Source organism: Gopherus flavomarginatus, chromosome 12 (genome assembly GCF_025201925.1).
Source record: "Gopherus flavomarginatus isolate rGopFla2 chromosome 12, rGopFla2.mat.asm, whole genome shotgun sequence".
NCBI classification, from domain to species: domain Eukaryota; kingdom Metazoa; phylum Chordata; order Testudines; family Testudinidae; genus Gopherus; species Gopherus flavomarginatus.
Window position 1 is genome coordinate 15,375,993 of NC_066628.1, and position 24,954 is coordinate 15,400,946.

General features: G+C 44.2%; 1 protein-coding gene across 1 annotated transcript in view; it reads left to right on the forward strand.

Moving 5' to 3' along the window:
* Nucleotides 1-24,954, forward strand: part of LOC127032870 (translation initiation factor IF-2-like) — a 322,179-nt gene that overhangs the window by 155,925 nt on the left and 141,300 nt on the right. The gene's annotated exons all lie outside the window — the stretch shown is intronic.

The following is a 24,954-nucleotide window of genomic DNA, read 5'->3' on the forward strand; positions in this document are numbered from 1 at the left end:
ATCAAGGGGCTAATTCTCAGCTGGTTTAAATTGTCATAGTTCTGTTGAAGTCAATAGATCTCTGAGAATTTACACCAGCTGAGGATCTGGTCCAAAACCTCATGATTATGAAATTAAAATTCACTTTGAATATTCTGTATAAAGGCCCTGATTCTGCAGCCACTTCAGCATATTCTAAACTTTAAACACGAATGGCCCCATTAAAGGTTTAAAGAGAAATGTATACTGAAATTCTTGTTGGTTATGGGTCAGGGTTATGGATAGGGCTTAAGGCTAACACCAAAGTGGTGTCAGACCCTGACACTATACAAGTTGCTCTCCTTTCTCAGTCAAATAAAGCCCTGCAATTCGAGCATTGGAATTAGTCTCCTTTTCTGGGTTCTGGATCATTAACAAGAAATAACAGTTTATCGGAAAACCAGAATCTCTGGGTCTTCTCCCTCAAGTCACCAGTCCAGTATGCCCCATCACCACCAACCTCTCCTTCCTGGATGTCCTGCTCAGAAGTCACCTTCTACAGGACAGGCCCAGCAAAGAAAGTAACAGAATTACACTAGCCTTCACTTTCAGCCCCCAACTAAAACTTCACCAGCGCATCATCAAGGATCTACAACCTATCCTGATGGACCATCCCTCACTTTCACAGACCTTGGGAGACAGGCCAGTCCTCACTTACAGACAGCCCCCAAACCTGAAGCAAATACTCACCAGCAACCACTCACCACACAATAAAAACACTAACCCAGGAACCTATCCTTGCAACAAACCCCACTGCCAACTCCTTCCTCATATCTATTCAAAGGACACCATCACAGGACCTAATCACATCAGCCACGCCTTCAGGGGCTCGTTCACCTGTACGTCTACCAATGTGATATATGCCATAATGTGCCAGCAATGCCCCCCTTCCATGTACATTGGCCAAACTGTACAGTCTCTGTGGAAAAGAATAAATGGACACAAATCAGATGTCAACAATTATAACATTCAAAAACCAGTTGGAGAACACTTCAACTTTCCTGGAAACTCAATTACAGACCTAGAAGTGTCAATTCTTCAACAAAAAAACTTCAAAAACAGACTCCAATGAGAAACTGCAGAACTGGGATTAATTTGCAAACTGGACACCATCAAATTGAATAAAGACTGGGAGTGGATGGGTCATTACACAAACTAAAAACTATTTCTCCATGCTAATTTCTCCCTTACTGTTACTCACACTTTCCTGTCAACTGTTTGAAATGGGTCATCCTGATAATCATTACAAAGTTTTTTTTTTCTCCTCCTGATGTTAGCCCACCTTAATTGATTTGTCTCATTAGAGCGAGTATGGTAACCCCCATCTCTTCATGTTCTCTGTATGTATATATGTCTGTATGCATGGATTTCCTAGTATGTAAGGTGCCACAAGCACTTCTTGTTCTTTTTATTATATCCATGTTATAGATGGGAATTGTTGTCCAGACAGAATGACGTGCCCAAGATCACACAGGAAATCCATGGCAAAATAGGTAGCTGAGCTGGATCTCACATTATATTAGGTTCCTCCCCCACTCAAAGGGTCAGTCACTTATCCCAGGTCAATGGATAGATCTCACATCAAAGGCAATGCTGGCAGCCAATTTCTCTAGTAAACTAACTAAAGATTTATTATCTAAGAAAAGAAATGAAAGTTATTGAGAGGTTAAAGCACGTAAAAGACTTTAACGGGTTTGGACAGTCAAAGTGTGTCAGTCCAAAGTGACAGAAGAAATGTGATAATCTGTTAGTTTTCCATAAGTCTGTCAGGGTTACCCAAAATAACTTTGGGGATCTCTGGATATGTCTACACTACGGGATTATTCCGAATTTACATAAACCACTTTTGTAAAACAAATTATATAAAGTCGAGTGTAAGTGGCCACACTAAGCACATTCATTCGATGGTGTGTGTCCATGTACCGAGGCTATCGTCGATTTCCGGAGCTTTGAACTGTGGGTAGCTATCCCGTAGCTATCCCATAGTTCCCGCAGTCTCCCCTGCACCTTAGAATTCTGAGTTGAGATCCCAGTGCCTGACTGGGCAAAAAACATTGTTGTGGGTGGTTCTGGGTACAGCCTCACCCCTCCCTCCGTGAAAGCTGCAGACAACCATTTTGCTCCTTTTTCCCTGGGTGGACTGTGCAGACGCCATAGCACAGCAAGCATGGACCCTGCTCAGATCAAGACTGCAATCGTGGGTGTTGTAAACACCTCGTGCATTCTTGTGCAGTCTATGCTGAACCAGGACCTGCAAAGCCAGGCGAGGATGGGGTGGCTACGGCAGTGTGGCGACGAGAGTGATGAGGACATGGACACAGAATCCTCTCAAACCGTGGGCCCCTGCGCATTGGAGATCCTGCTGGTAATGGGGCAGGTTCTAGCCATTGAACTCTGATTTTGGGCCCGGGAAACAAGCACAGACTGGTGGGACTACATAGTTTTGCAGGTGTGGGACGATTCCTAGTGGCTGCAAAACTTTTGCATGCGTAAGGGCACTTTCATGGAACTTTGTGACTTGCTTTCCCCTGCCCTGAAAAGCCATAATACCAAGATGAGAGCAGCCCTCACTGTTGAGAAGCGAGTGGCGATAGCCCTCCGGAAGCTTGCAACACCAGACAGCTACCGGTCAGTCGGAAATCAATTTGGAGTGGGAAAATCTATTGTGGTGGCTGCTGTGATGCAAATAGCCAAAGCAATCATTAAGCTGCTGCTATGAAAGGTTGTGACTCTGGGAAACGTGCAGGTCATAGTGGATGACTTTGCTGCAATGGGATTCCCTAACTGTGATGGGACGATAGATGGTACCCATATCCCTATCTTGGCACCGGAGCACCAGGGCACCCAGTACGTAAACAACAAGGGGTACTTTTCCATGGTGCTGCAAGCACTGAGTGATCACAAGGAACATTTCACCAACATCCACGTGGGATGGCCGGGAAGGGTTCATGATGCTCGAGTCTTCAGAAACACTACTCTGTTTAAACGGCTGCAGCAAGGGAATTACTTCCCAGACCAGAAAATAACAGTTGTGGGTGTTGAAATGCCTGCAGTTATCCTTGGGGACCCAGCTTACCCCTTGATGCCATGGCTCATGAAGCCATACACAGGCAGCCTGGACAGTAGTCAGAAGCTGTTCAACTACAGGCTGAGCAAGTGCAGAATGGTGGTAGAATGTGCATTTGGCCATTTAAAGGCACGCTGGCGCACATTACTGACTTGCTCAGACCTCAGCCAAACCAGTACCCCTTTGTTATTGCTGTTTGCTGTGTGCTACACAATCTCTGTGAGAGTAAGGGGAGCCCTTTACGGTGAGGTGGGAGGCTGAGGCAAATCACCTGGCTGCTGATTATATGCAGTCAGACACCAGGGCAATTAGAAGAGCACATCAGGAAGTGCGCATCAGAGAAGCTTTGAAAACAAGTTTCATCACGGGCGGGTACAGTGTGACTGCTGTGTTTGTTTCCCCTTGATGAACTCCCTGTAAGCAACCTACTCTCCCCCTTCGATTATAGCTTGCTTAAGGAAATAAAGTCACTATTATTTAAAAATCGTGTATTCTTTATTAAGTCATGATAAAAAGAGGGAGAGAACTGACAAGGTAGCCAAGGTATGGTTTGGGAGGAGGATAGGAGGGAAGGAAAAGGCCACTAAAAAAATTTCAAAGTAATGACAGCCTTTTGGTTGGGCTGTCCATGAGGGTGGAGTGGGAGGGTGCATGAAGCCTTCCCCCACGCGTTCTTACACGTCTGGGTGAGGAAGATATGGAACATGGTGAGGGGTGATGGTGGTTACACAGGGGCTGCAGTGGCACTCTGTGACCCTGTTGCTGTTCCTGAATCTCCACCATACATCGGAGGATGTCAGTTTGATCACGCAGCAGCCCAAGCATTGCACCCCGCCACCGCTGATCTTCCTGCCTACACCTCTGATCTTCCTGCTGCCACCTGTCATCTCAAGCGTCTCTCCTCTCCTCACGTTCATCCCTCCTATCCTCATGTTGGTCCTTCCCGTCCTCACGTTCACTGGCATCTTTCCTGTAATTTAATACCATGTCCTTCCACTCATTCAGATGAGCTCTTTCATTGCGGGTCACTTCCATGATTTCTGAGAACATTTTGTCTCTTGTCTTTTTTTTCCGCCGCTTTATCTGAGATAGCCTACGGGATGGAGTAGGGAGACTTGAAAAATTTGCAGCTGCATGAGGGAGGGAAAAAGGGAGAGAAGTATTTAAAAAGATACATTTTACAGAACAATGCTTATCTCTTTCACGGTGAACAACACTATTCACCTTACATAGCACATGTGATTTCACTACAGGTTGCATTTTGCATCTTAATATTGAGTGCCTGCAGCTCTGGTGTTAGAGATCTCACAGACGCAGGTCCAGGCAGCAGAATTCAGCTTACATGCATCCATGGTAAGCCGTTGTCTTTCGGCTTCTGCAGCCTTCAGATACACAGTGCCCTCCTTTCCCAAATACCAAGCAAATTCCTTTTAGTGATGCTTCTTTCATGTTAACATGCAGCAGCAGAAACCATTCCCCCATCCAATTCTCTGGGATGATCACTTTACCCCTCCCCGCACCACGTGGCTGGTATCATGGAAGATCACTGCTAGTCAAATGCAAAAAAGCTCAGTGCCATTCCCCCCCCCAACTCCCCTTCCCCTGCTTGGCTACCTGCAAGGAAGGATTTCTTTTAAGCAACAGGCAAACAGCCCAATAGGAATGGCCATCTCTGTCCCCTTAATTAAATTCCTGAATTTCAACCAGGTTACCATGAACGATATCACTCTCCTGAGGATAACACAGTGAGATAAAGAATTGATGTTGCCTGAAGGCCAGCAATCACCGGGACCATATGCAGCTAGGCTTTGTCATGTAATGATACCAGATTACTTGCTACATGCATGGCGTGGTCAAGTGTCGTACCATGGAGGATGGAATAAGGTTGCCCTGCCCAGAAACCTTCTGCAAAGGCTTTTGGAGTACCTCCAGGAGAACTTCATGAAGATGTCCCTGGAGGATTTCTGCTCCATCCCCAGACATGTTAATAGACTTTTCCAATAACTGTACTGTCCGCGAATGCATCACAAGTCCTCAGGGCAAATTAATCATTAAAAAACCCTTGCTTTTAAACCATGTTTTATATTTACAAAGGTACACTCACCAGAGGTCCCTTCCATGACTTCATTGTCTGGGCAAGTGGCTTGGGAGGGCTGGGAGGGTAATTCCGTCTGGGTGAGAAAAAGCTCCTGGCTGTTGGGGAGAACGGAGTGCTGTGTGCTCTCTGCAAACTTGTACTCCTCTTCCTCCTCCACATCTTCCCCGCCCGCAGAATCCTCAAGCATGGCTGAGGTTACCACTGCCACCTCGGAAACCACGGACAGAGTGGGGAACTGGTGGCCGGACCCCCCTAGAATTGCATGAAGCTCAGCGTAGAAGCGGCATGTTTTCGGCCCTGCCCCAGACCTTCCATTTGCTTCTTTGGTTTTCTGGTAGGCTTGTCTGAGCTCCTTAACTTTCACACGGCACTGTATTGAGTCCCTGGTGCGACCTTTCTCCATCATAGCCTTGGAAATTTTTTCAAATGTTTTTTTCATTTCGTCTTTTGGAATGGAGTTCTGTTAGCACAGAATCCTCTCCCCACATAGCAATCAGATTCAGTACCTCCTGTGCGGGCCATGCTAGAGCTCTTTTTCAATTTTCAGGAGACTGCATTGTTACCTGTGCTGATGAGCTCTGCGTGGTTACCCGTGCTGATCAGAGCTCTATGCTGGCCAAACAGGAAATGAAATTCAAAAGTTCGCAGAGCTCTTCCTGTCTACCTGGCCAGTGCATCCGATCTCAGATTGCCTTCCAGAGCAGTCACAACGGTGCATTGTGGCATACCGCCCAGAGGCCAATATCATCGATCTGCGGCCACATTAACCCTAATCTGATATGGCAATACCAATTTCAGCACTACTGCTCTCATCGGGGAAGAGTACAGAAACCAGTTTAAAGAGCCCTTTATATCGATATGAAGGGCCTCGTTGTGTGGATGGGTGCAGGGTTAAATCGGTTTAACGCTGCTAAATTCGGTTTAAACGCGTAGTGTAGACCAGGCCTCTGTCTTGCAGCTGGAATGTTTCCTGAAAGTGTTCAAACAGCGCCAAGATACAGAACCATTCCCTGGATCCATTCTTATAGCTGTCTTCCCTTTCCTCTGTTCACTAAAGGCAGATTAGGTCTGTGGATTTCCCTTTGTCTAACACAATGAGCCGTGCTTTGAAGTTAGCATGTTCTTCATTTACATTTCCAAGGCTCCAAATGCATTTGATGGGCAAATGTAATTACCAGAATACATTAAATGTAAATTGAAATGTAATAGCATACAACAATCCTTTGTTATCTTTCACGAAGTTCACATATCAAGTACATTTATACTTTTGATCTAGGGTTAATTAAGTACAGGGATATACATAACGTAAAGGGATACCATTCAACAGGTTACAGATAAGTGAAGACAATATCAGTCCCATTTCCTCTGAACTAAATTAACACTTGAGTGAATTAGTACACTCAACATTTCTTTGATAGACGCAAGATAGTGATGGTAATATATTCTGTAGGCCTGTTTATTTACCTGAGATAGAATTTTGGGTTTTGTTTGCCCAATTGAATTTTGAGGTATTTAAAATATAATTGTTTGTGTCTTATACCTGTATCAACATATGTAAATGAGGAAAAAACAAACAAACAAACAAACAAAAAATTTGTGTGTTGCTTTTGCCTATAGCCAGATGGGGTTTTTTAGTGCAAAGAGAAAAAATAAGAAATAAGAGTTCAGTTTTGCTGGATATGGTGGGATTTTGATATACGGTGTATAACTGATGGCTGTCTGACTCCCTCTCAAGACAAGGTCAAGTAACCAGTTGGGAAGGGCCAGAAGGCTGTGGGGGAGTTATAACGATAATTGAAAACCAATGAAAAAGGTAACCCTGACCGGTGCATAACCTCACTCCCTTCCCTTCCCATGTGGTACAAATGAGATGGTACTGAAGCCCCCAGATTCAAGACTCTCCAAAATGGAATAGGACAGTACATTGCAAGGGTGGTACCAGGGGCATATGTTACAGGTATATTTAAGCCCACTACAAAGAAGGAGGGAGAGGAAGCTCTACTGGTGTAAAAAGCTGTGATTATGCTTGCTTGTTAACCCCAATAAACATCGCAATGCCTGCATTTTGGATTCTGGCTATCTGCTCTCTGCTTGCGTGACAAGAACCAAGATTGGGTAGGGGAAGCCCTAACAACACACAAATGAATTGGCCTATTGCTCTGACCTGAGCTTGTCAGTGTCACAACTGCTACATGACCAGAGGGAGCAACAATAATAAGGTCTGTCTTCACAGGGTTAAAAAATCTATGGCTGACCTGGGTCAGCTGACTCAACCTCATGGGGCTTGGGCTCTGGGGCTGAAAAATTGCTGTGCAGACATTCAGACCCAGGCTGGAGTCTGAGCTCTGGGATCCTACACAGCAATCTTTAGCCCTACTGCCCAAGCTCTGCAACCCCAAGTCAGCTGAACCTGGCCTGCTGCAGCCATGCCACAGGGTTTTTATCCCTACATAGCCATACCCTGAGGGACCGGGACTCATGACACCCAGGTTATATTCCTCAGAGCTGCTATGTGACCTCTGGCCAGTCACTTCCCCTGTCTGTACAATCTGAAAAATGAGGATGATAACACAGCAGACCCTTACTAGAACATGTGCCTATATAGTGCGAATTCGCTTTGAACGCGGTCGAGTCCATGGCTCCAAAGTTTAATTACTCTCATTGGGAGTCATGGTAATGCGGGCCCCGCATTAATGCGCTACCGCACACTGATTCCAATCCCGTGTTCAAGTGAGGGTCTGGTGTACTGACCTGGCTTGATAAATCACTCTGAGATCTAAAGCTAAGTTGCATTGTTACCTAGATCTACGGGGTAACGATAGACTCATAGACTTTAAGGTCAGAAGGGACCAATGTGATCATCTAGTCTGACCTCCTGCACAAAGCAGGCCATAGAACTCTACCCATCCACTTCTATAACAAACCCCTAACCTATGTCCAAGTTATTGAAGTCCTCAAATTGTGGTTTGAAGACCTCAAGCAGCAGAGAATCCACCAGCAAGTGACCCACGCCCCACGCTGCAGGGGAAGGCGAAAAACCTCCAGGGCCTCTGCCAATCTGTCCTGGAGGAAAATTCCTTCCCTACCCCAAATATGGCGATCAGCTAAACCCTGAGCATGTGGGCAAGACTCACCAGCCAGCAGGAAAGAATTCTTTGCAGTAACTCAGATCCCATCCCATCAAACATCCCATCACCGACCACTTGGCATACTTATCTGCTGATAATCTAAGATCAATTGCCAAAATTAAGCTATCCCATCATACCATCCCTTCCATAAGCTTATCAAGCTTAGTCTTAAAGCCAGATATGTCTTTTGCCCCCACTACTCCCCTTGGAAGGCTGTTCCAGAACTTCACTCCTCTAATGGTTAGAAACTTTCGTCTAATTTCAAGTCTAAACTTACTAGTGTCCAGTTTATACCCATTTGTTCTTGTGTCTACATTGGTACTAAGTTTAAATAATTCCTCTCCCTCCCTAATTAATCCCTCTGATATATTTATAAAGAGCAAGCATATCCCCCCTCAGCCTTCTTTTGCCTAGACTAAACAAGCCAAGCTCTTTGAGTCTCCTTTCATATGACAGGTTTTCCATTCCTCGGATCATCCTAGTAGCCCGTCTCTGAACCTGCTCCAGTTTGAATTCATCCTTCTTAAACATGGGAGACCAGAACTGCACACAGTATTGCAGGTGAGGTCTCCCCAGTGCCTTATATAACGGTACTAATACCTCCTTATCTTTGCTGGAAATACCTCGCCTGATGCATCCTAAAACCGCATTAGCTTTTTTAACGGCCATATCACATTGGCGGCTCATAGTCATCCTGCGATCAACCAATACTCCAAGGTCCTTCTCCTCCTCTGTTGCTTCCAACTGATGCATCCCCAATGTATATCTAAAATTCTTATTATTAATCCCTAAGTGCGTGACCTTCCACTTTTCACTATTAAATTTCATCCTATTACTATTACTCCAGTTTACAAGGTCATCCAGATCTTCCTGTATGATATCCCAGTCCTTCTCCATGTTAGCAATACCCCTCCAGTTTTGTGTCATCCACAAACTTTATTAGCACATTCTCACTTTTTGTGCCAAGGTCAGTAATAAAAAGGTTAAATAAGATTGGTCCCAAAACCGATCCTTGAGGAACTCCACTAGTAATCTCCTTCCAGCCTGACAGTTCACCCTTCAGCACTACCCATTGTAGTCTCCCCTTTAACCAGCTCCTTATCCACCTTTCAATTTTCATATTGATCCCCATCTTTTCCAATTTAACTAATAATTCCCCATGTGGAACATGTCAAATGCCTTACTGAAATCGAGGTAAATTAGGTCTACTGCATTTCCTTTGTCTAAATAATCTGTCACCTTCTCAAAGAAGGAGATCAGGTTGGTTTGGCATGATCTACCTTTAGTAAAACCATGTTGTAATTTGTTCCAATTACCATTGACCTCACTGTCCTTTACTACTTTCTCCTTCAAAATTTTTTCCAACACCTTACATACTACAGATGTCAAACTAACAGGCCTATAGTTACTCGGATCACTTTTTTCCCTTTCTTAAAGATAGGAACTACATTAGCAATTCTCCAGTCGTACGGTACAACCCCTGAGTTTACCAATTCATTAAAAATTCTCGCTAACGAGCTTGCAATTTCATGTGCCAGTTCCTTTAATATTCTTGGATGAAGATTGCCTGGGTCCTCTGATTTTGTCTCATTGAGCTGTTCAAGTTTGGCTTCTACCTCAGACGTGGTAATATCCACCTCCATATCCTCATTCCCATTTGTCATCCTTCCATTATCCCTAAGCTCCTCATTAGCCTTATTAAAGACTGAGGCAAAGTACGTATTTAGATATTGGGCCATGCCTAGGTTATCCTTAACCTCCTTTCCATCCTCAGTGTTTAGCGGTCCCACTTCTTCTTTCTTTGTTTTCTTCTTATTTATATGGCTATAGAATCTTTTACTATTGGTTTTAATTCCCTTTGCAAGGTCCAACTCTACCTGGCTCTTAGCCTTCCTCACTTTATCCCTACATGTTCTGACCTCACTAAGGTAGCTTTCCTTGCTAATCCCACCCTTCTTCCACTCCTTGTAGGCTTTCTGCTTTTTCTTAATCACCTCTTAATCAACTCTTGCCTATGGTTTTTTTCCTCTTTCTTGGGATGCAGGCTTCCGATAGTTTCTGCAGCTGTGACTTAAAGTAATTCCAGGCCTCCTCTGCATTTAGATCCACAAGTTCTTCAGTCCAATCCACTTCCCTAACTAATTTCCTTAATTCTTTAAAGTTAGCCCTCGAGGAGTCACAAACCCTAGTCCCAGATCTATTTTTGTTTATCCTTCCATCTAGTTTGAACTCAATTAGCTCATGATCACTCGAACCAAGGTTGTCCCCTACAACCATTTCTTCTATGAGGTCCTCACTACTCACCAAAACCAAATCTAAAATGGCATCCCCTATTGTTGGTTCTTCAACTACTTGATGAAGAAATCCATCTGCTATCACATCTAGAAAAATCTGAGCCCTATTATTCTTGCTAGCACTTGTCCTCCAGTCTATATCTGGGAAGTTTAAGTCTCCCATGATCACACATTTCCCATTAGTGTTTACTTCATTAAAAACATTAAAGAAGTCTCTATCCATATCGAAATCAGATCCCGGCGGTCTGTAGCACACCCCAAGCACTATCTCAGGTGAGGCTCTAGTAGCTTTCTTTCCCAGTGTGATTTTTGCCCAGACAGACTCTGTCTTGTCCATTCCATCACTTCTTATTTCTTTACAGTTAACCGCCTCATTGATGTACAATGCTACTCCACCACCTTTGCCTTTATTTCTGTCTTTCCTAAACAGCACATAGCCTTCAATACCTGTACTCCAGTCATGATTACTATTCCACTATGTTTCTGTTAGCCTTATAATATCCGGTTTCACTTCCTGCACCAGTAGCTCTAGTTCCTCCATTTTGTTCCCTAGGCTCCTCACATTAGTGTACAGACATCTTAATTTTTGCTTTTTGGCTTAACTGACATTCTTTACCCGGTTAGGCACAGACATTCTACCATCAGCATCACCTGTTAGTCTGCTATCTACACTACCCTTCCTCCTTATGCCAATTCTTTTGTCCACGGCTGTATCCCCTCTTACTTTGTTTACTTCCCTCTCAAGGTTAAATTCCGGTGTGGAGATCTCCTGGACATCTCCCAACCATCTCCCCCAAATTCCTAGTTTAAAGCTCTCTTAATCAGTTCGGTGAGCCTCCATCCTAGAAGTCTATTTCCCTCCTTACTCAGGTGAAGTCCATCCCGAGAGAACAGCCTTCTGTCTGTAAATGCTTCCCAATGGCCGAACATCCCAAAGCCCTCCTTATAGCACCACTGCCTGAGCCATCTGTTGATCGCCATAATCTTGTTACACATTTGTTGCCCTTCTCTAGGAACCGGCAGAATCCCACTGAAGATCTCCTGAGCCTCGATTTCCTTAAGCGTCTTCAACAGTCTGGCATAGTCTCCCTTGATACATTCCAGAGAGTATCTAGCCATATCATTCGTTCCCACATGAAGGACAATCAACGGATTCCTTCCCGCTCCCGCTAGGATCCTTTTCAGCCTCAGGTCCACATCCTGTATCTTAGCACCCGGCAGACAGCACACCCTTCTGTTGTCCCGATCAGTTCTAGCTACAGGCCTGTCTATTCTTCTCAGTAAGGAGTCTCCAATCTCGTAGACCTGCCTTTTCCTGGTGACAGTGTGATTCTCTGGTCTATCCCCTGCACCCACTGGCTGCAAGTCCTCTCGATTCCTATTCACCCTTGCAATCCTCCTGGGGCTTATATTTGGTGTTGCCTCCATTGACTCCTCCCCTCCTCTTGTAGGACTATCAGCTCTTCTCTTTTTCCTTGCCCTCTCTCCTTCAGCAACCACCTGCTGTGTCCCTTCTTCATTTTCCAACTCCGCAAACCCATTCCTGAGCTCTATTTCTCCTTCACTGGCCCATCCTTTCCTCTGCCTGGTTCTTAGTCACATGCTTCCACCGTCCACTTTCCTCCCCCAGCAGTCTCTCCTCTGAATTCTTTGGTCCTGCTTCCATCTGCACGTCTGAGCTTATCCCTTCAGCCCCCTCATGTCTGTGCTCCATCATCTGCTCAAACCCCCTTCTAAACTCAACCAGAGTTTCCACCTGCATCTCCAGTCCTCCTGCATAACCAAGTACCGAGCAAGGAAGAACACTTGAAGAGAGCAGCTGGGTGGGAAATGGGTTTTCCATCCTGCAAGATTTTGAGAGAGACAAAGAAGGTGAGGTAACATTTTTTATTGGACCAACTTCTGTTGGTGGATGGGACAAGCTTTTGTGCTTCATAGAGCTCTGGGTCTGGGTCTTGGGGTTCCCCGGGCAAGGTCTTGGGGGGACCAGAGTGTACCAGGCACTGGAATTCCTGGTTGGTGGCAGTGCTACAGGTTCTAAGCTGGTAATTAAGCTCAGAGGAATTCACGCTGGTACCTCATCTTTTGGATGCTAAGGTTCAGAGTGGGGAATTATGCCATGACAGCCGGTGACAACACAAAAAGCTCCTCTCAGAATTCCCTACTGAGCATACTCACCCGAACTGAGCAGGTGCAGTAACATATGCTGTTGCAGCTGCCCTCACTCTGCCCTTTCTTGGAGTCAGACTTTGCTGCCTGGGCTTTTGAGGTATTAAAAAGGGGCAAAGGGGGCAAATCACACTGGGGGGAGGGATCAGGGTCTGAGCAAGGGGCAGAAATTTACTGGCGGGGGTATCAAGCTACTGTAAGTAGCAGCAGAAGAGGGGCTGGAGGGGAAAAATCGGGACGAGGGGTGGGAGTCCATGACTGGAGATGCTGCCAGATTCTGTGCAGGGACAAAACCTGCACCTGGGGATGGGGAGAGGGGCTAAGAGTTACCCCACAGGATGAGCCACCTGCTGTGCTTGGAAATATGGGGGGCGGGACATAGGCTTTTTTAGTTCTCCTCACAGGATACTGCATGCCAGTGCTGGAGAAGAGGGCAGATTCCTAGGGCTGTGTTCTTAAAGGCACAGGCATCCCAATTCCTAGACTGTCAATGCTTAGACACCATACCTTCTCTCTATCTTATATAAGTGCTGAGGTGCTACTTTACTGTTACAGGCAGGAGACTGAATGCTGTGAAATATTGTACATACACTCCCTCCCTCAAACTCTGCCTCACACATTTTGAGTATTTAAGAGAGTTTTCTATCAGTTTCTGTGTCTATATGAAGTCATTGCAGCTCCTTTCTCTTATATAATGTGCTGAGGCGCAAAACTGTCTCCTAGACCCACACGTCTGCACCCCCTCCTGCACCCCAGTCCTCTGCCCCAGGTCAGAGCCTGCACCCCTCACTCAAACTTCCTCGCAGAGCCTGCACTTCAAATCCCCTCCCACAGCAAAACTCTCTTGGACCTCTTCTGGATGTTACCAAAAAATATACAAACTTGCTGCCCTTGGTGCTACTTTACTGCTACAGGAGACTTGATGCAGTGAAATATTTTACCTACATTCCCTCAAACTCTGCATCACACATTTTGAGTATTTAAAAGAGTCTTATCATTATATGTCTACATGAAGTCTCATAACAGTTCACAAATTTGTCGTATCTGCTGCTGTGATTACCTGCTCTCTTCCTTGTAATCCATTTTAATAATAGTTTTGCTCCTTTAAAATTTTTTTTATATTATGCTTATTACTCTGAATACTTTGTCATTTATCTGTATTATCACTGTGCAATGCATGTCATTGTACTGTTTGTTTTTTAATTGAATAGCTAATGCTCATCAAAAAATTTTTAGGTAAGTAGTTGTAATTAGTTTTGAGAATTCCATCTGTGTTTCTATTATAGCACTTTGTATGGTTTTTGTACTTTGATTTGTAATTTGGAGTTTTTAATTCTACCTTTTATTCTTTTTCTTTTTATAGCACAAGTTTATTTTGTTGGGTCATGTGACTTCCAGACTCATTTCCTGTCCTGTTTTCAGGAATTCCTTTGCATTTGATCCACCAATGAGGATTGCATTTTGCTGCATTTATCTTGCTTGTGATCCAGCCATTAGTGTCCCACGTTTACACATCACTGCTTGTGTGTAGAAGTTGATTCACAAATATTCAGTAAGTGTATTATATTGTGTCATCTTACATCTTTCCCAAGGGCAAAAATCTTCTGCAACAATGAAGGTCTGGACTGATGATCAGTGGCTGCAGAACGTTTGGATGCACAACTCCACATTTCTGCATATGTGTGCAAAACTCAGCAAAATAAACGCTGCACTAACAATGGAGAGGCAAATATAGATTGCACTATGGAGACCTGGGGGAAAAAAACCCAAAAAACTGTCTGGGGATTTGTCCTGCTTTGAGCAGGGGTTGGACTAGATGATCTCCTGAGGTCCCTTCCAACCCTGATATTCTGTGATTCTATAACCTGCAATACCAGATTCTTATTGGTCAATCAGAGGTCTCTCTCTAAACCAAGGTGGAATGGATTTCTTTAGTGCAAGTAGTCACAACATATTGTTAAAGATCATTTCATGTTCAATGCCCTGTTAACACCTCTGCAGTCACAGAACAACAAATCAGTGTTACTGGGTTTCAGGCTGTTGTCTCTTACAACTTTCTTAAGTTTCCATAGCAATATTTCTGAGTAAGGCTAAGGTTTCACAGAATCATAGAAGTTTAGGGTTAGAAGAGACAACAGGAAGTCATCTAGTTCAACCCCCTGCTCAAAGCAGGACCAACGCCAACTAAATCATTCCAGTCAGGGCTTTGTCAAGCTGGGCCTTAAAAACCTCTAAGGGTGGAGATTCCACCACCAACCTAAGTAACCCATTCCAGTGCTTCACCACCCTCCTAGTGAAATAGTGTTTCCTAATATTCAACCATTGCTCCATGTTCTGTCATCTACGACCACTGAGAACAGCCAAGCTTCATTCTCTTTGGAACCCTCCTTCAGGTAGTTGAAGGCTGCTGTCGACCCCTCCTCACACTCTTCTCTCCTGCAGACTAAATAAGCCCAGTTCCCGCAGCATCTCCTCAGAGGTCATGTGCCCCTGCACCCTAATTATTTGTACTGCCCTTTGCTGAACTAACTCTCTCCAATTTGTCCACATCCTTTCTGTAATGAGGGGCCTGAAACTGGATGCAATACTTCAGATGTGTCCTCACCAGTGCTAAATAGAGGGGAATAATCACTTTCCTTGATCTGCTGGCAATGCTCCTACTAAAGCAGCCCAATATGCCGTTAGTCTTCTTGGCAAGAAGAGCACACTGCTGACTCATATCCAGCTTCTCATCCACCATAATCCCCAGGTCCTTTATAGACTCAGACTCATAGGCTCTAGGACTGGAAGGGACCTCGAGAGGTCATCGAGTCCAGTCCCCTGCCCTCATGGCAGGACCAAATACTGTCTAGACCATCCCTAATAGATATTTATCTAACCTACTCTTAAATATCTCCAGAGATGGAGATTCCACAACTTCCCTAGGCAACCTATTCCAGTGTTTAACTACCTTGACAGTTAGGAACTTTTTCCTAATGTCCAACCTAAATCTCCCTTGCGGCAGTTTAAGCCCATTGCTTCTTGTTCTATCATTGGAGGCTAAGGTGAACAAGTTTTCTCCCTCCTCCTGATGACACCCTTTTAGATACCTGAAAACTGCTATCATGTCCCCTCTCAGTCTTCTCTTTTCCAAACTAAACAAACCCAATTCCTTCAGCCTTCCTTCATAGGTCATGTTCTCAAGACCTTTAATCATTCTTGTTGCTCTTCTCTGGACCCTCTCAAATTTCTCCACATCTTTCTTGAAATGCGGTGCCCAGAACTGGACACAGTACTCCAGTTGAGGCCTAACCAGCGCAGAGTAAAGCGGAAGAATGACTTCTCATGTCTTGTTTACAACACACCTGTTAATGCATCCCAGAATCACGTTTGCTTTTTTTGCAACAGTATCACACTGTTGACTCATATTAAGCTTGTGGTCTACTATGACCCCTAGATCTCTTTCTGCCATACTCCTTCCTAGACAGTCTCTTCCCATTCTGTATGTGTGAAACTGATTGTTCCTTCCTAGGTAGAGCACTTTGCATTTATCTTTATTGAACTTCATCCTGTTTACCTCAGACCATTTCTCCAATTTGTCCAGATCGTTTTGAATTTTGACCCTGTCCTCCAAAGCAGTTGCAATCCCTCCCAGTTTGGTTTCCTCCGCAAACTTAATAAGCATACTTTCTATGCCAACATCTAAATCGTTGATGAAGATATTGAACAGAACCGGTCCCAAAACAGACCCCTGCGGAACCCCACTTGTTATACCTTTCCAGCAGGAATGGGAACCATTAACAACTACTCTCTGAGTACGGTTATCCAGCCAGTTATGCACCCACCTTATAGTAGCCCTGTCTAAATTGTACTTTCCTAGTTTATTTATAAGAATATTATGTGAGACTGTATCAAATGCCTTACTAAAGTCTAGGTATATCACATCCACCGCTTCTCCCTTATCCACAAGGCTCGTTATCCTATCAAAGAACGCTATCAGATTAGTTTGACATGATTTGTTCTTTACAAATCCATGCTGGCTATTACCTATCACCTTACCACCTTTCAAGTGTTTGCAGATGATTTCTTTGATTATCTGCTCCATTATCTTCCCTGGCACAGAAGTTAAACTAACTGGTCTGTGGTTTCCTGGGTTGTTTTTATTTCCCTTTTTATAGATGGGCACTATATTTGCCCCCTTCCAGTCTTCTGGAATCTCCCCCGTCTCCCATGATTTCCCAAAGATAATAGCTAGAGGCTCAGATACCTCCTCTATTAACTCCTTGAGTATTCTAGGATGCATTTCATTAGGCCCTGGTGACTTGCCGGCATCTAACTTTTCTAAGTGATTTTTTCTTGCTCTTTTTTATTTTCTCTTCTAAACCCACCCTCTTCCCGTAAGCATTCACTATACTAGACATTCCTTCAGACTTCTCAGTGAAGACCGAAACAAAGAAGTCATTAAGCATCTCTGCCATTTCCAAGTCTCCCGTTACTGTTTCCCCTTCCTCATTGAGCAGTGGGCCTACCCTGTCCTTGGTCTTCCTCTTGCTTCTAATGTATTGATAAAAAGTCTTCTTGTTTCCCTTTATTCCCATAGCTAGTTTAAGCTCATTTTGTGCCTTTGCTTTTCTAATCTTGCCTCTGCATTCCTGTGTTATTTGCCTATATTCATCCTTTGTAATCTGACCTAGTTTCATAGACTCATAGACTCATGGACTCATAGGTCAGAAGGGACCAATCTGATCATCTAGTCTGACCTCAGTTTCCATTTTTTATATGACGCCTTTTTATTTTGTAGGTCACGCAAGATCTTGTGGTTAAGCCAAGGTGGTCTTTTGCCACATTTTCTATCTTTCCTAACCATCGGAATAACTTGCTTTTGGGCCCTTAATAGTGTCCCTTTGAAAAACTGCCAACTTTCCTCAGTTTCTTTTCCCCTCAGTCTTATGCAGAACTGTCACTTAGCCAGTTGGTGCCCAGCCTGTAGCAGTGCATGGGATCCTTTCGTCCTAAGCACAGGACTAAATAAATCCTGTATTGATATCCAAAATACTGAAACGACCTAATTGCATTAGGAGCACCCATGAAGGATCAGTTCTTATTGTGTAGCCTGGACCAAACAACTTTGTTATATTACCTTAAATCATCGGTTTACCCATAAACAAATCTAGTGTTCATTATTATTTCCCTACAAAAACCACTTACCTCCCAAGTAAATGTTCTGATGCCTGGATCTAAACTCTGCATCAGTTCCATTGGAACTTCATCTTTCTGACTGATTGTGCAGCAGTCTCTCTACCTGTCTCCAGCACTCTGGAACCCACACAACCAACACCACCTGGGAACCCTGAGATTCAAGCTTCACAGAGTGATGAGACCTCTCTCTCTATCTGTATAGTTTCCTGACCATAGGCATGTGCAGCACATTTCATTAGGATGTGTACCCAGGGAATTTTTATTTATTTTTTTAAAGGCGAACATTTATTGAATATTCAATCATAAAGGACATTATTTTTATTCATCAAATAAACTAAAGAAACTAAAACTTAACTAAGCTTTTTTTTTAATTAACAACTAAACTTTACTTAAAAATATAAACTTAAAAAATGAGACACAAAATACTAAATTTTTGCTGTAGTGATAACCAGGTGTATACAAAGATACAGTCAATTTTCGTGATCTTTAACCAGATAATGAGCTAAACCAAATTGACCAAAATAGATTAAGGTTTCTTCTTTTTCCAGTCCTAGAGAATGAGACGTCACTCACCAGGTGTTATGGACTTAAATTCTTAAATCACATCATTGTAATTAACTGACAAAGCCAATTCTTGTTCAGTGTACAAAATCATGAGTGAGTGGAGGCACTGTTGGGACACTGTACTTCGTAGTTTGTTTTTTTACATGTTCTAGTTTCAAAAAGCCTCTTTCACATGAACAGCTTGTAACAGGCAAGACTGCAAAGCATTGAACAGATTTGTAAAAAGCCTGGAACATGGAAGACCGATCTGATTCCTTTAGCCAATCAAGCCACTCTCTGGTGGTGTTCATAGTGCTACCTTTAGGAACAGATCCATCATAACGCCGAAGCAACCCTACTTCATCTTCCAACTCATCCAAGGACACTTTACATTTCTTGGCAATGATTCTTATATCATCCTTGCCAATGTCTAAGCTCGACGGTTTTCCCATTGCAGTCACAATATTACAAGTCTCCTCTTCAAATCGCTGGTCAATGCTGGTAATCATTGAGTCTAGGAATGGGTAAAATGGAGTTATTCTCTCCAGCTCCTCTTTTGTATCAAAGTGACACTAGGACTCAAACACATCATCAATATGAGTGGACATTTTTCGCTTCTTAACTAGGGGAATCAATATATAATTCCTTACACACATTTTCATACTGTCATTGAAAATAGATAGAAAATATTCTGGGCCACTTCTCATCGCAGCCAAAGAGTTACGCAAGCTTTTCAGCCCTCTCATTGCAGTAACTAAGTTGTCATTGCAGGAAGGGAGTGTTGGAGCTCTGGAGTTTGAAGAGCCTTACTCACTTTTACCACCATCTGGAGAATAGGGTGTATCATGTGAAGGGCAAAGATGAACTTGAATGAGTTTAGTTCATGGATAAGGCCCCTGGCTTTTATTATAGCTTCAGCAAGGCAAGTTGTTTCGATAATCTCTTGTAAAGCTTGTAAAATGAAGGAGTAGTTTTGTTTTACAGCAGCCACTGCTGCTGCTCTGCATGTCCATCTTGTGTTTGACAGTGACTTCAAAGTCTTCAACTGGGATCCTACTTCTTGTGAAATCTTCTCCATTGCTGCATGTTGCACAGGACTCCCCTCCATGAAAGCATAAAGAGTCTGAATAACACCAAAAAATTCAAAGACAGTTCTGTTTTGTTTACTTGAAGTGCATGCACCTACTAGGATGAGGTTCAAACAATGTGAATAGCAGTGTACATAGAGTATTTCACTATTTCTTTCTTTACATTTCATTTGAACTCCCACAGTACATCCAGACATAGTACACGCTCGATCAAAACAGACAGACATCACTGATGACCAGTCAATTTTAAGAATGCTAAGGATGTCATTTAACTGGTCAAAAATAGACTGAGCATCAACTGTTAATAGTCTCTGAATAGACACAAAATGTTCAACTGGACTATATTTTTCATTGTCAAAATAGCGCACCACAACGGACATTTGTTTATGGTGTCCACAGTCAGTAGTGTCTTCGGCAATTATTGAGACCATGATTCCATTTAGTGAAGACACAGTCTTTTGTTGCACAATGTTGTGTTGTTGTTGGATGCAATTACTTAGATAGGCAGCGTTTTGAGGAGGTTGTTGCACATGCTTTGCCATTATGGGATCTTATTTTTGGAGAATATTGAGAAGATTTAGAAATAAACCTTTCTCAAAACTGTCAGCTTATTCATTGTGACCCCTGAATGGTCTCCCGCCTTTCGCCAAACAGAGAAAAATGTCAATCAGTCGCTCCACTACACTTACGTTATGGTGCCATTTTTCTTCTTGTATAGACAGATTAGCCTGCTTGTACTCATCCAACAATACATCAATAGGTTTCCCTACATTAAAACTTGACCATGAAGAACAGCTCAACACATGAGATTTTCACAGCTGATGGTTTTTAAAACATTTGTTAGCCCTATGCCAGTTTCTGAATCCCTTATCAATAAATGCGGGATCAGTATGACCTTTGTTTGCTGCATCATTAGAGGAGAAGAAACGTCAGTAAAAGCAAAATATTCCATCCTTTGAGGGGCTGTATTCCAACCACCTATACTTTTCATACCATACTAATGATGGTTAACAATATGTTCTGAATAATTATACTAATCTCCTGGAGTGTGTTCACACACATAGCCAGTGTCTGCTGCTTCTTGGGAGTGCCTGTGTGTTGGCAATGCTAGTAATACCTTTGCCAAGATCATGAATCAGACAGTGAACTTGTAAGTATCTGCTGTAATACATGGCCTGACTTTGGTTCACAGCATGACTGGACTTTGCTGACTATGGTTCAGGTCTCAGGTCTTACATCAGGCCCAGTGCCTCAAGCCCTCTCTCTCACCTACGCAAACCAACCACCCCATTGCACTCACAGAGGCCAGATGCAATCCGCTAGGTCCAGCAGTGAGCCTTGGACACGTCACCAGGAAGTTTCATAGCTCTTATCTTGGCTATGCCCAGCAGTGACCAGCTCCAGTAAAGCAATAGCTCCAGGATCACTTGGAGGAGGGGAGGTTGGGCAAACAAAGAGGTAGACTCACAAGCCAGGGGCACAGGAACTGCCCAGACTCAAGGATAGTTTAATGGAGATTAGGTCCATGAATGGGTGTTAGCCAGGATGGGTAGGGATAGTATCCCTAGCCTATGGCACCGGCTACTATTGAAAGACAGGATACTGGGCTAGATGGACCATTGATCTGACCAAGATTGGCTGTTTTTTTGACCCAGTTGAGGGTTTTGCCAGTGTAACTGCAGCTGTTCCTAGGGTCAGGTCTATCAAACAGTCATCATGAGGTTTTTTTATGGATATAAAAAAACTGGTTAATATTTTGTGTTCACTCTGCCTGATACCCAGCTAAAAACTCCATAATGTGACCATGGTTATAGCCACTTCCGTCCCTGATCCCTCCACTTAAACAGACAACACTGACCCAGTGGACACCAGCCAAAGTGGAAAGGCAAGGAAGAAGACATTATGTTGCCAAATGACCAACAGAAGAGGTGAAGCTGTATAATGAAGACCACTCAGGGAGGTGAAGCTGTATAATGGTGTATAAGTGTTGAGCAGAGAGCACTGAAGAGAAGAGGACCTCTGTGCTGCGTAATGAACTGTGGCTAGTAGCAGATGTCATGGAGTGAGTTATGGGCTATTAATTATACTAAATAATGGCTACCAGCTGACATGGGAGTCAGCTATAGCAAGAAGAAACCATAGAGGAAAGGAGAGCAACAGGCTGCCATTCTGGGAAATCTAAACTAGATGGCAGCAGAGTAGAGGAAATGAGAGGGGGGTGTCAGAAATACTGACCAGTGACCAAGATTTCAGTAGGCAATATGATAATAGGAAAGTTATACTGTAAAATGGCCACTAGGCGGCAGCATGTTGTAAGCGTGGAATATGGGCAGCTAGTTTCAAACATGCCCATTAGATGGCAGCATCTCTTGAATACTAATGAAGGGGCAGTGCAAGTACACTATAACTGGCCATCAGCTTGGACAGATATCTCCCAAAAATGTAAGCTGGTGTTTGTCCATGTGTAGCAGCGTGACCACCCGCTCCAGCCTGAAAGGGGTTGGAAGAGCCCTGCAGAGGGCTGGGCCTGGGCAAGGTAAAAAGCTGGCTGATTGGGGGAAGTGGCTGCAGCTGGGGCCATGCCCCAAACTGGGCAACAGGGCCTTCTAAGAAGGCCAGGGAAGCCTGAAGTGCCAGTGTCCCTCTGCCTGTAGAGGGAGATGGGCCTGGCTGCCGGGAGCTAGAGACAAGGTACCTGAGTGCAGCAGGGCTGGGGAACTCCAGCCTGGAAAGCCCCAGGCTGCGGCCTAGCACAAGGCCAACAGTCTATTTTTGACCAGTTAGATGACGTCCTTGGCATTCTTAAAATTGACTGGTCATCAGTGATGTCTGTCTGTTTTGATGGAACATCTACTATGTCTGGATGTCCTGCAGGAGTTGAAATGAAATGTAAAGAAAGAAACAGTGAAACACTCTAGGTACAGTGCTATGCACATTGTTTGAACCTCATCCTAGTAGATGCCTGCACTTCAAGTAAACAAAACAGAACTGTCTTTGATTTTTTTGGTGTTATTCAAACTCTTTATGCCTTCATGGAGGGACGTCCTGTGCAACATTCGGTAATGGAGAAGATTTCACAAGAAGTAGGGGTCCGGAGTGCTCGAGACAGGAAGAGAGACCACAGCAGAATCAGTCAGAAAGATGAAGTGCCAATGGAAATGTCAAGGTATTTTTCCCACTTTGAACTGTAGCATCCAAAAAGTGGGCACCTGCATGTACCCTTCTAAGCTTAATTCCTAGCTTAGATCTGATAGTGCTGCCACCAACCAGAAATTCCAGTGTCTGGTACACTTCCTGTCACCCCAAAACCTTCCCTGGGGGACCCAGGACCCAAACCCCTTGGTTCTTAAAACAAGGAGAAATAAACCATTTCCCCTCCTTCCCCCTCCAAGACTTTCCCCTCCCTGGGTTTCCCTGAAAGGCTACACTGATCTAAACTCCTTGGATCTTAAAACAGAGAGGAATTAATCTTCCCCCCACCTGCTTTCCTCCCCACCAGTCCCCTGGTGAGTTTAGACCCAATCCCCTTGGTTCTTAAACAAGGAAAAAAATCAGTCAGGTTCTTAAAAAAGAAAACTTTTAATTAAAGAAAGAAAAAGTAAAAATTATCTCTGTAAAACCAGGATGGAAAATGTTTACAGGGTCTTCAGCTTATATAGACTAGAGTGACTCCCTCTCCTTTAGCCTAAGATACAAGTTACAGCAAACAGAGGTAAAAAATCTTCCAGCAAAATACACATTCACAAGTTAGGAAAACAAACATAAGACTACTCCGCCTTTTCTAGCTAGTACTTACTATTTTGAACATGAGAGAATGTTTCAGAAAGATTGGAGAAAGACCTTGTTGCACGTCTGGCCCCTCTTAGCCCCAAGAGCGAACAAAGAACAACACAAACAGCACAAATAAAGACTTTCCTCCACCGAGATTTGAAAGTATCTTGTCCCCCAATTGGTCCTCTGGTCAGGTGTCAGCCAGGTTTACTGAGCTTCTTAACCCTTTACAGATAAAAGGGACATTAACCCTTAACTATCTGTTTATGACAGGAACTGATGCAGAGTTTGGATCCAGGCATCAGAAAATGTACTTGGGCGGTGGTAAGGGGTTTTTGTAGGGAAATAATAATGAACACTAGATTTGTTTATGGGTAAACCAATGATTTAAGGGAGTATAACAAAGTTGTTTGGTCCAGGCTACACATTAAGAACTGATCATTTCTGGCTATGGGGCGGTGTTCCTTTGAGGGGGCTTCTAATGCAATTGGGTCATTTCAGTATTTTGTATATCAGCAGAGGATTTATTACTAGAATTGATCTGATATTTTCTGAGCTGGGTGTGTGCAAGCATGGGTTAATTTCCGTCTGGAGCAGAGAATTCCTATCATGCAATGCTTCCCTGCTTTCCTGATCTCATCGTTCCGTGTGGTTCTTTCCTTGGAATCTCTGTTCTCCTTTCTGTATGCTAATAGAGATGCCTCCCTTTCCCATCTTTGAAGCAAATGAGGCTGGGGAGTTTCCTTAATTATATCATCCTTGCCTGGAGGGGCTTAGGTGTGTCTCTCACTGCCTTTTCATTGCTTTTTGTAAGTCTTTCTTCTGATCAGCTTTGGTTCAAGCAGAGGCTGGAGGATGAGGCCTTTGTGAGTCAGACTGCAGAGCTCCTTGACACTGTGGGATGAGGGCAGGGAGGACCTGCCAGACATGGGTGGAGGGAGACCCTGGACCTCCAAGCCCCCAACAGTGGTGGGGGCCCCAGAACTGGCTCAACAGCTGCACAATGCCTCCACATTGTGACAATATTTTATTGCCTGTGACCCGTCCCTGACTTTTACTATAAATATCTGACAAAATGGATGATCTGGATGATGGGAGGGATTGCACCCTCAGCAAGTTTGCAGATGACATTAAGAGTATGGATGCTGTTCAGCGCTAAGGCTTGCTGCTGTTCAGCGCTGTCAGTTAAACCCGCCTTCATACAGCTGAGTAGGGAAAGCGCTGCGGTCTGTCCACACTCAGGGCTGGTGCAAGGATATTTCGCACCCCAGGTGAAACTTCCACCTTGAGCCCCCACCCGGCCAGGGCCAACCCTAGTTATTACTGGGGGGCTGTGTGGGGCCCCAGGCCTCCATCGGGGGGGGCTGGCCCCAGGCCTCTGTGGGGGCATTGTGTGGAGCCCCGCCCCAGGCATCCATAGGGGATGAGGGCTGGCCACTTCCTGTCGGAAGTGGAGTGACACAGCCCCAGCCTTGTCCACAACCCTGGCTCCCAGGCGCGCCACCGGCAAGTGCAAGGGGGGTAGTTCTCTCCTCCCCTCAAGCCTGGGAGCCAGGGGAATGGAGCAGGCTGGGGCCACATCATTCCACTTCCCGCAGGA